The sequence below is a fragment of the Crocodylus siamensis genome, chromosome 2, assembly GCF_052110815.1.
Source record: "Crocodylus siamensis isolate JL-2025a chromosome 2, ASM5211081v1, whole genome shotgun sequence".
In the NCBI taxonomy this organism is placed as follows: Eukaryota; Metazoa; Chordata; order Crocodylia; family Crocodylidae; genus Crocodylus; species Crocodylus siamensis.
The window spans coordinates 14616217-14624028 of NC_143396.1; positions in this window are offsets into that span (position 1 = coordinate 14616217).

Genomic DNA, 7812 nt, shown 5'->3' on the forward strand with positions numbered 1-7812 from the left:
GCACATGTAAATGCACTCAATGACTATAAAATTAGTACCAGCCAGCTAATCAGATTAGCTGACAGCAGGGACAGGGCTGGGTTAAACACAAATCCAGAGTGTTTCTATTTTACTCTTTCTGCATTAGAAGTGCTTACGTCACACCTGCAGCATTGCTCACACGTGCTGAATTACATTTGGTGCCATGCACCTTACAATATACTAATTAATGAACTCATTTAATTACCACATTCCTACATACCACTCATATATATTGTAGCAGGTATGGTATCCTACATGCTTTCCTTATGTCCTGATGCCAATCTATACTGATTCTGTCAATCTCAGAATGCTCTTGAATAAATTCCACCCTGGCGCCTTCCACAGAACTTCAGACCCGGAGGTTTTTAACTCTTACTGCTCCCAGCCTGCGTCACGGCCTACACAAGGAAGAATCCATTAGCTGCTGTTCAAAACGCTCCCGACCCTGTGCCCTGCACTGTTTCTCCTGATCCATTGTAGGCTGCATAAGATGACTTTTGGATGCCATTCCCAACTAGCAGCACTCCTCTTCCTTTTTTGTGCAGACACACAGCACTGCATTTTGCCCTAGAGTGAAAGCCTAGGTGGAAAGTCTCTTAAATGTCTCCTCAGTTGACCCATATAATTCTCTACCATCTTGGTACCTCTCTTTCCTTAAAGCCATATTTGGTGAACAGACTCATACTTCAGCTATTTTCTCTGCTCACCTGATGGGTACAGCTGGCCAGCAGAAGTAAAAACCAAGTGAGGAGATATTTGTTCCAAGTGTTACAGTAACCAGGGGAGAGGGTAGAAGAATATTTTGATGTCTATGAAAAGCCACTTCATTACAGTAAGCTGTTTCAATTATATTTTAACTGGATTCTTCCATGTATACATTTTTTAAATTACCTCTGAGCTTGCAGGATACTGGCAATTATAGTAGTGTTAAAGCCTGAGCCTCCATTCCTTGAGCTTAGGAACTTGAGTGTGTTCAGAAATCAGAGAATCAAGCACTTAATATTGCTCTGCATGCTGTCTCTTACTAAAAATCATCGAACAAATTCCTGGTGTAGTTGAAATTGCTGTAGCTGAAATTGCACCGGGGACTAATTTGACTGCTATAGCTCACTTACAAAATGTCATGCTACACACTCTCCTTTTGGCAGTTCCATGGAGATGACAGTGCTCTTGTACTAGCATGTGCTGTACACTCCTTTGCAGAAGTATTCCACCACACATCATAGAGAAAATATTTCTGTAGTGCTGTAAGATATAAAATATATGAAACACTCAGCTTAAAAAACAATGGGATCTATCAAAGTCAGCTCTGACAGTGACTTACTCATTTTGCAATGCAAATGGGAGCTATTGCTTTAACACTGTGCAGGATAACTCACTTTCAAGTAGCTGTGAGCTCCAGAAGGAACAGGCCAGATCAGGTCTGAAGGTAGGGGGATTTTCAAAGAGCTATATTGACTTTAATTTACTTGCACATGTGACAAAATGAATATTCGACCAGCTGGAAATACATAAATTGTAAAATTTGTAATTTTAAAGGATTATGGCAGTATGTGGGGAGCAATTTTGGGTGGCAGTTTTGTGCAAGCCTCCTAATCTGCCCATTATCTAAAGGGAAGCCATCTAATTCCTTGCTTCCTGTCAATATCTTAGACATCTCATCTTTACTTTTACCAAGTGTCCCTCCAATTCCAACATCATCGGGTCAGCCAGTGATGTTGGTCTCCATGGTTTAGCCATCCCTTTTCTGTTTCCCTTTCTGGTTTCCAAGCTTCACGGTCCCACATTCTAGTTTCCTGCTCTATTCTTCACCTTGTTCAGTATTTATCTTACCCTCCTACCCACTTAGAGAGTTCAATATTTGACCAGTCCACTGAAGTTCAGTGAATTGACCAGTCAAATATCCATCAATAATTCTAAAAAATTGCCAATAGGTCCAAATAATGCACAGAAAAGCACAATTTTTTTTCAAAAACAATTTAAACAAAATCATATTTCTGTCAAGACAACTACATAAATATATAGTTATTTTTTGTAAAATTGCTATAAGCTTTGTTCAGTCAAAAATATGCAGTCAATTGATAATATTTGACTGGTCAGTTGACCAGCTTGCCAGCCCTACCCACTTATATGAAATGCTCTGACTATCCTGTCTCACTAAACCACCTTCCTTTCCTCATTTAAGGCCCTACTAAGAACTTACTTCTTCCATGATGCCCACAGAGGTGAGCAAGAAAATGGAAACACCAAGTCCATACTGTTTCTCTGCCAAATAAGCTACAGACCTCACAGGAAAGGGATCTAGGGGAAAAAAAGGTTAATTACTTCTTTTATCTCTTTCAGAGCTGATGTATTCTAGAAACATGACAGCTTCTTTTATCATTTTGAAATGAATTTTCAACTACATGTTAGGGCTTACCCAAAGTAAGGCATTGAAAAAGTGATGAAACATTGTAAAGGCATAAAACTGAAGTATATCAGAAGCTTGTAATATATATCCCTCTTTCCACTTCCTGTCTCATGCTCTCTGTATTGCAGGAAAAATGTCCTGACTGAGTTTTTCAGGATCATTATTGTTTTAGGTAAAGAAGCAACTATATGGTAAGGCTGTGGGAATGACTGATTTTTAGGTTTGTTTGCCAAGCCAAAACATTACAGAGAAAAATGTGGTTTAAACTGAATCAAAATATAAATAGTCCATTTTTCATCATCAACATCATCTTCATTATTACACTATTATTATCATATAATCATCATACTATTATTATTATCACTACTACTGTATGTCAAATGAAATCTCCCACAAAATGAAACATTTTGGGAGGCTGGACACCTGGGTCCAAGGAATGCTTAACTATATATGCAGAGAAGAACGTTACTAACCGGAGAGAATGAGAGCTCTCTCCAACACTCCCAGCTATCTTATAGGACAGGGGCTAAGACACTCTTCTAGGGCATGACCTGGAAGATGGGACTGAGTGTATGTTTAATAAAAGATGACACCAAGCTGAGTGGGTAGCAGACCTCTTTGAGGCTATGACTGGGATTCAAAATGGCCTGGATAAATGGAAAAGTGGTCTGAAATACATTGGTTAAAACTGAATAAGGACAAGTGTACAATTTTGGACTGAGGAAAGAACAATCAAAGGTACTGCCTAGGTTACACAGAAAAAAAGATTTCAGTGTTACAGTGGACCATAAACTGAATATTGTTAGTGCAAACTGAGGCATGGGTGATCATGATCAGTCCAACAGGGCATGCTAAAACGGGGCTGACTGAGAAGAGCACCAAGGTCAAGCTAAGTATCAATTTGAGTCTGAGGTATCAAGCCAGGGGAGCATGACAAATTTGTGGTTGAGACAAACCATTGGTTATTTCAGGAGGTCCAAGCCAGGGATAGAAGTACTCAGGAACAGGCAGGACAGGAATGGAGCAATAAGGATAGGAACAGGCTGGCATGGTATCAGGAGCATAGACAGGCAAGTACTAGGCAGGGATCTAGGTAGGAGTGAGGTCCAGGTCCAGGCTAGGCAACATTCAGGCAGGAACTAGGTAGGGATACAGGTTTAGACCAGGCAAATATGCAGCCAGGAATTTAGTCAAGCATCAAGGCACAGGGTCAGGGTAGGCAAGGTTCAGGTAGGAACTAGGCAGGAGTGAGCAGGCATGCAGGGTAGCAGGGCTCCAGGCAGGTCAGGAGATACAGTGTGGCAATCTGTTTGCTCAGACAGTAAATTGGTATCTGTTTGGGGCTTATAATAAGATCTGAACATGTGCAGGCCTCTTCCCGCAGGCCCTGGAAATAACCTCCAGCTGGGGCCAAGAGCTGAATCAGCCTAGACGGGCCTAGACTCATTACAACTATGAATGAACAGTGCAGTATTGTATCACAACATATCAGTAGCATATTGAGATGTATTACATGGAAGGTTGTATGAAAGCCACATGAAGAGATTCATCCACTCAATTCAGCATTGTGTGGCTTCATCTGGAGGACTGTGTCCCACTGTACGCAGTACACTTCAAGATAGACATTGACAAAAATTGACAAACTGTCTCGCTGATCTCTCAGTTCTAATCCACAAAGGGAATTTACAAAACACCTTTCACAGACAAGCCTACAAATTTCACTTTGTCAACCTACTGAATACAAAAAATCATGGACTAAATATAGACACTGGATTTACAACACATTATAACCTGCCTGACATCTGACTCCCCAGAAAACCTCTTTACTTTTACCAGCTATATTTATCCCCCTGCCTCCAACCTGTCTCTCACCCATTGACTACCTCAATTTACATTTTCACTAACTGGCTTTCTTGCATGCATCCTGGCTTCTAGCTTCTTTACTGTTTCATCCAGGAAGAACACAGACCAACTGCAGACACTTCCTCAGCCTGATGAAGAGTATTTGTACCTGAAAGCTTGCAAAGAAGAATTTTTACAACTATTTGAGGTGGTCTAATAAAAGATATCAGATTTACCCCAAAATCTGACAAGGGTAAGTAAGAAGTCCTGCACTTGGGATGAAACAATCACAGATACAAATACAGATGGGGGAAAGACTGGCTAGGCTACAGTACTGTAAAAAATAAAAGGGATCATAGTGGGTCATAATTTGAATATGAGTCAACAGAGTGCTCTTGTTGCAGAAATGACCAATAGCATACTATAGTAAAAGAAGTGTCATTTGCAAATAAAAGCAAGTTATTCTCTTACAATATTTGGCACTGGTGAGTACTGTGTCCAGTTTTGGGACTCTCACCTCAAGAAAAATGTCGACTACTTAGAAAGAGTCCAGCAGAGATCAACAAATAATATTAAAGGCCTACGAAGCATGACTTGTGAGTATAGGCTGAATGAACTAGGATTATTTAGTCTACAGAAGAGAAGATTGAGCAGGTATTCGATAACAGTTCAAATACCTGAAGGGCAATTATAGAGAGGATGGATATGGGCTTTTCTCTGTGCCTGTATGTGACAGGACTAGCAGCAATAGTCTTAAATTGTAGCAAAGGAAGTTTAGGAGAGATATTAGGAAGAACTTTAGCACTATGAGGGTGGTTAAGTATTGGACTAGGCAATCTAGAGAGGTTGTGGAATCTCCATCCTTGGACATTTTCAAGAGCAGGTTTGACAATAAACTTGGCTGGGATGATTTAGGCAGGGATAATCCTGCCTAAGGTTAGACTTTCCTGCAAGGAGTTGGATGAGATGACCTCCTAAGGTCCCTTCAAATTATTCTGTGTTGTTAGGAAAAAGACTGGTGTTCAACTACTTTCTGTGTCCACAGGAGACAGGAGAAAAGTTAATAACCTTTGACTTGCATGAAGGAAAAGTGTGGTTGGGGTGAGGAAAAATAAACTATGAACAGGTTCAAGTATTGGAACAGATTACCTACAGAGCTTGTGAATATTCCATTGCTGGAAGTTTATAAGTGCTGAGATGGGATGTTTTAGGCAAGAAAGTTCCTGTCTTAAACAGAGGATTGGACTAGATTAGTGGGGGCCAAACTTTTAGGCAGGCATGTCACAAATTCAACCATACAACTTCTCTCAGTGCCACTCCTACCCCCTTCTCTTGCCTAAACTGCTGATCTGTTTTTTTTCTCTGCTCCTCTGCTTTCTTCTCCATGCACTGTCTGAGGCTGTGCTGCCTAACCCCTCCCCAATCTGCCATGTGCCACAAAGAGGCTGCCTGAATCACTTGTGACCTTTGAGCCACAGGTTGGTAATCTCTAGACCAGGTAACCACTTGAATTCTTTCCTGGCCCTAATTCTGTGATTTGATATGGCATCAAATCCCCTCTGGCAGGGTGCATCTACATGTGAAATTAAGGTGATGCGATAAACTCTGGAGCAGTTTATGCTGGAGTACAGTGCTCCCAGGCACACATGCACCCAGGACAGCAGCACTCTGAGTCTGGGCAGAGCAGCCCTGGACTGGCAGGGGACATAGGGAGGTCATCCCCAGACTCCAGGTGATGGCATCAGGAGGTGGCAGGGCTGGCTGGAGTGCAGAGCCATGTGGCTAGGCAACAGGCAGGAGTCTGGCACCCTGCTGCCTGGGCTGACCAGGCACAATCTATACTCTCAGTCACTGGCCACATGTGTTAAGTAGCACTTAATTACTGCACTGTAAGATAGTACTGCTGAGGACAGTACTATCTTATGGTGGATTTAATTAGTTTACTGCATGTTAATATGGTGCATGTGTAAACTGTCTATTCCGCAGTAAAGTGCATAAGTGGATGCACTGGCAGAGGCAGGAATTGAGCCTGTGTTTCTCTATATATTGGGTGAGTGAGTACCCTGATTACTGGGCTATTGGATAAAAGGCAGTATTGGCTCTTCCTCCTCCAGCAGCTTACTGAAGCTAGTCCCAAACATCTTTTCTCCAACTGAAAGCTCTAGTAGAGAAGTATTTTTATCCCCCCAATATATGGGGTATTTACCTACAAATCTTCTTTGACATTAGGAACTGAATGGGCTCTTGGCCTCATGCCCCACATCCACGTTTTGTTGGAACCCTCTACACTGCTGAAGAATTCCAGTCCTTTGAACTACCTGTCAGTGCTTTGCACACAGCCGAGGAACCAGGAACTTGGACTCATCTCAAATGGTCCATGTCTGATTTTATGTTGAGCAGGAAGTGCAGAGCTGCCTAACATCTCAAGAAATAAAAGCATGAATAAACACACATGCATACACATAAAATCCAAGGAAGAGAATTTTCCTAATTCAAATGGAGAAGTGGGTCTCCCATGAGATGTCTTCTCTAAAAATGTAAACCATTTCCCTAAAGTTCAGTGGATTCCAGCTCTTCAAGACTAAAAACTTAAGGGATGACTTAAAGGAAAGAAATATTCTGCTTTCATTTCAACAAGGAAACATTCTGGAAAAAGGAGTCATCTTGTAAGGAAACCAAATGGAAATATCATGTCACTCGCCAAGTACCCAGAGGTAGAAGTCTTGAGTAATTTACTAGTGTGAATGCTGCACCTGTGGTTGCTAATCAGCTTCAAACCATAGATCAAAAGTACAAATAGATGATTAGGCCGTCTTGGAGAAAGGCATAGGTAAACAGCAAATGAAGCTTTCAAGAAAAATCAAAGTCTTCACAAAACACATTACATATGTACTACAAAGGGGCCTCTATGAACTATACAATATGAACAGTAATTAATAATGAACTGGAAGAAAAGCTTTAATAGCTTGATAAATGAAATGCAAACACAGATGTCCAGATGCACTAGTTTCAAAGGAATACTATTCCAAAAAAAAAAAAAAAAAAAAGGAATGGCTGGAACAGATATTCCTTTTGTCCTTTAAAAGGAGATTTTTTTTTCCCTGTAAGGAAAGGGCTAGTTACATAAAAAGCACTTAGGATATTTCTATACAAATTTTTAGCTGCAACTCTGAGAATTATCCTCAACCAGCCCTAGCCACATGAGCCATTCTTCCCCTATCACATTTTGTAGCCCACACAAAACCTGCATGCTATGCTTCCTGTTCCTTGATTAGAGTCCTTGTAGGAATCAATATGAAAGCCAATAGTTTTTTTTCTTGGTGCTTCACAGTAAGTATAGGCAATACAGAGAAAAAATGAGATACAGAAGGGCTGGAAACTGTGCAATTGCTGATGAGTGATTTCTTGTGCTTGCAACCTATAGTACCAGGGAAGCTGCAAACATTCAGAAGGAAGGAGAAGGCTAGAAAGCAAGGCTTGGCCTCTGCACTGCTTCCAAGGCTAGGCTGGCCTTCTACCAAGAGTCAAGCAAAGATTTT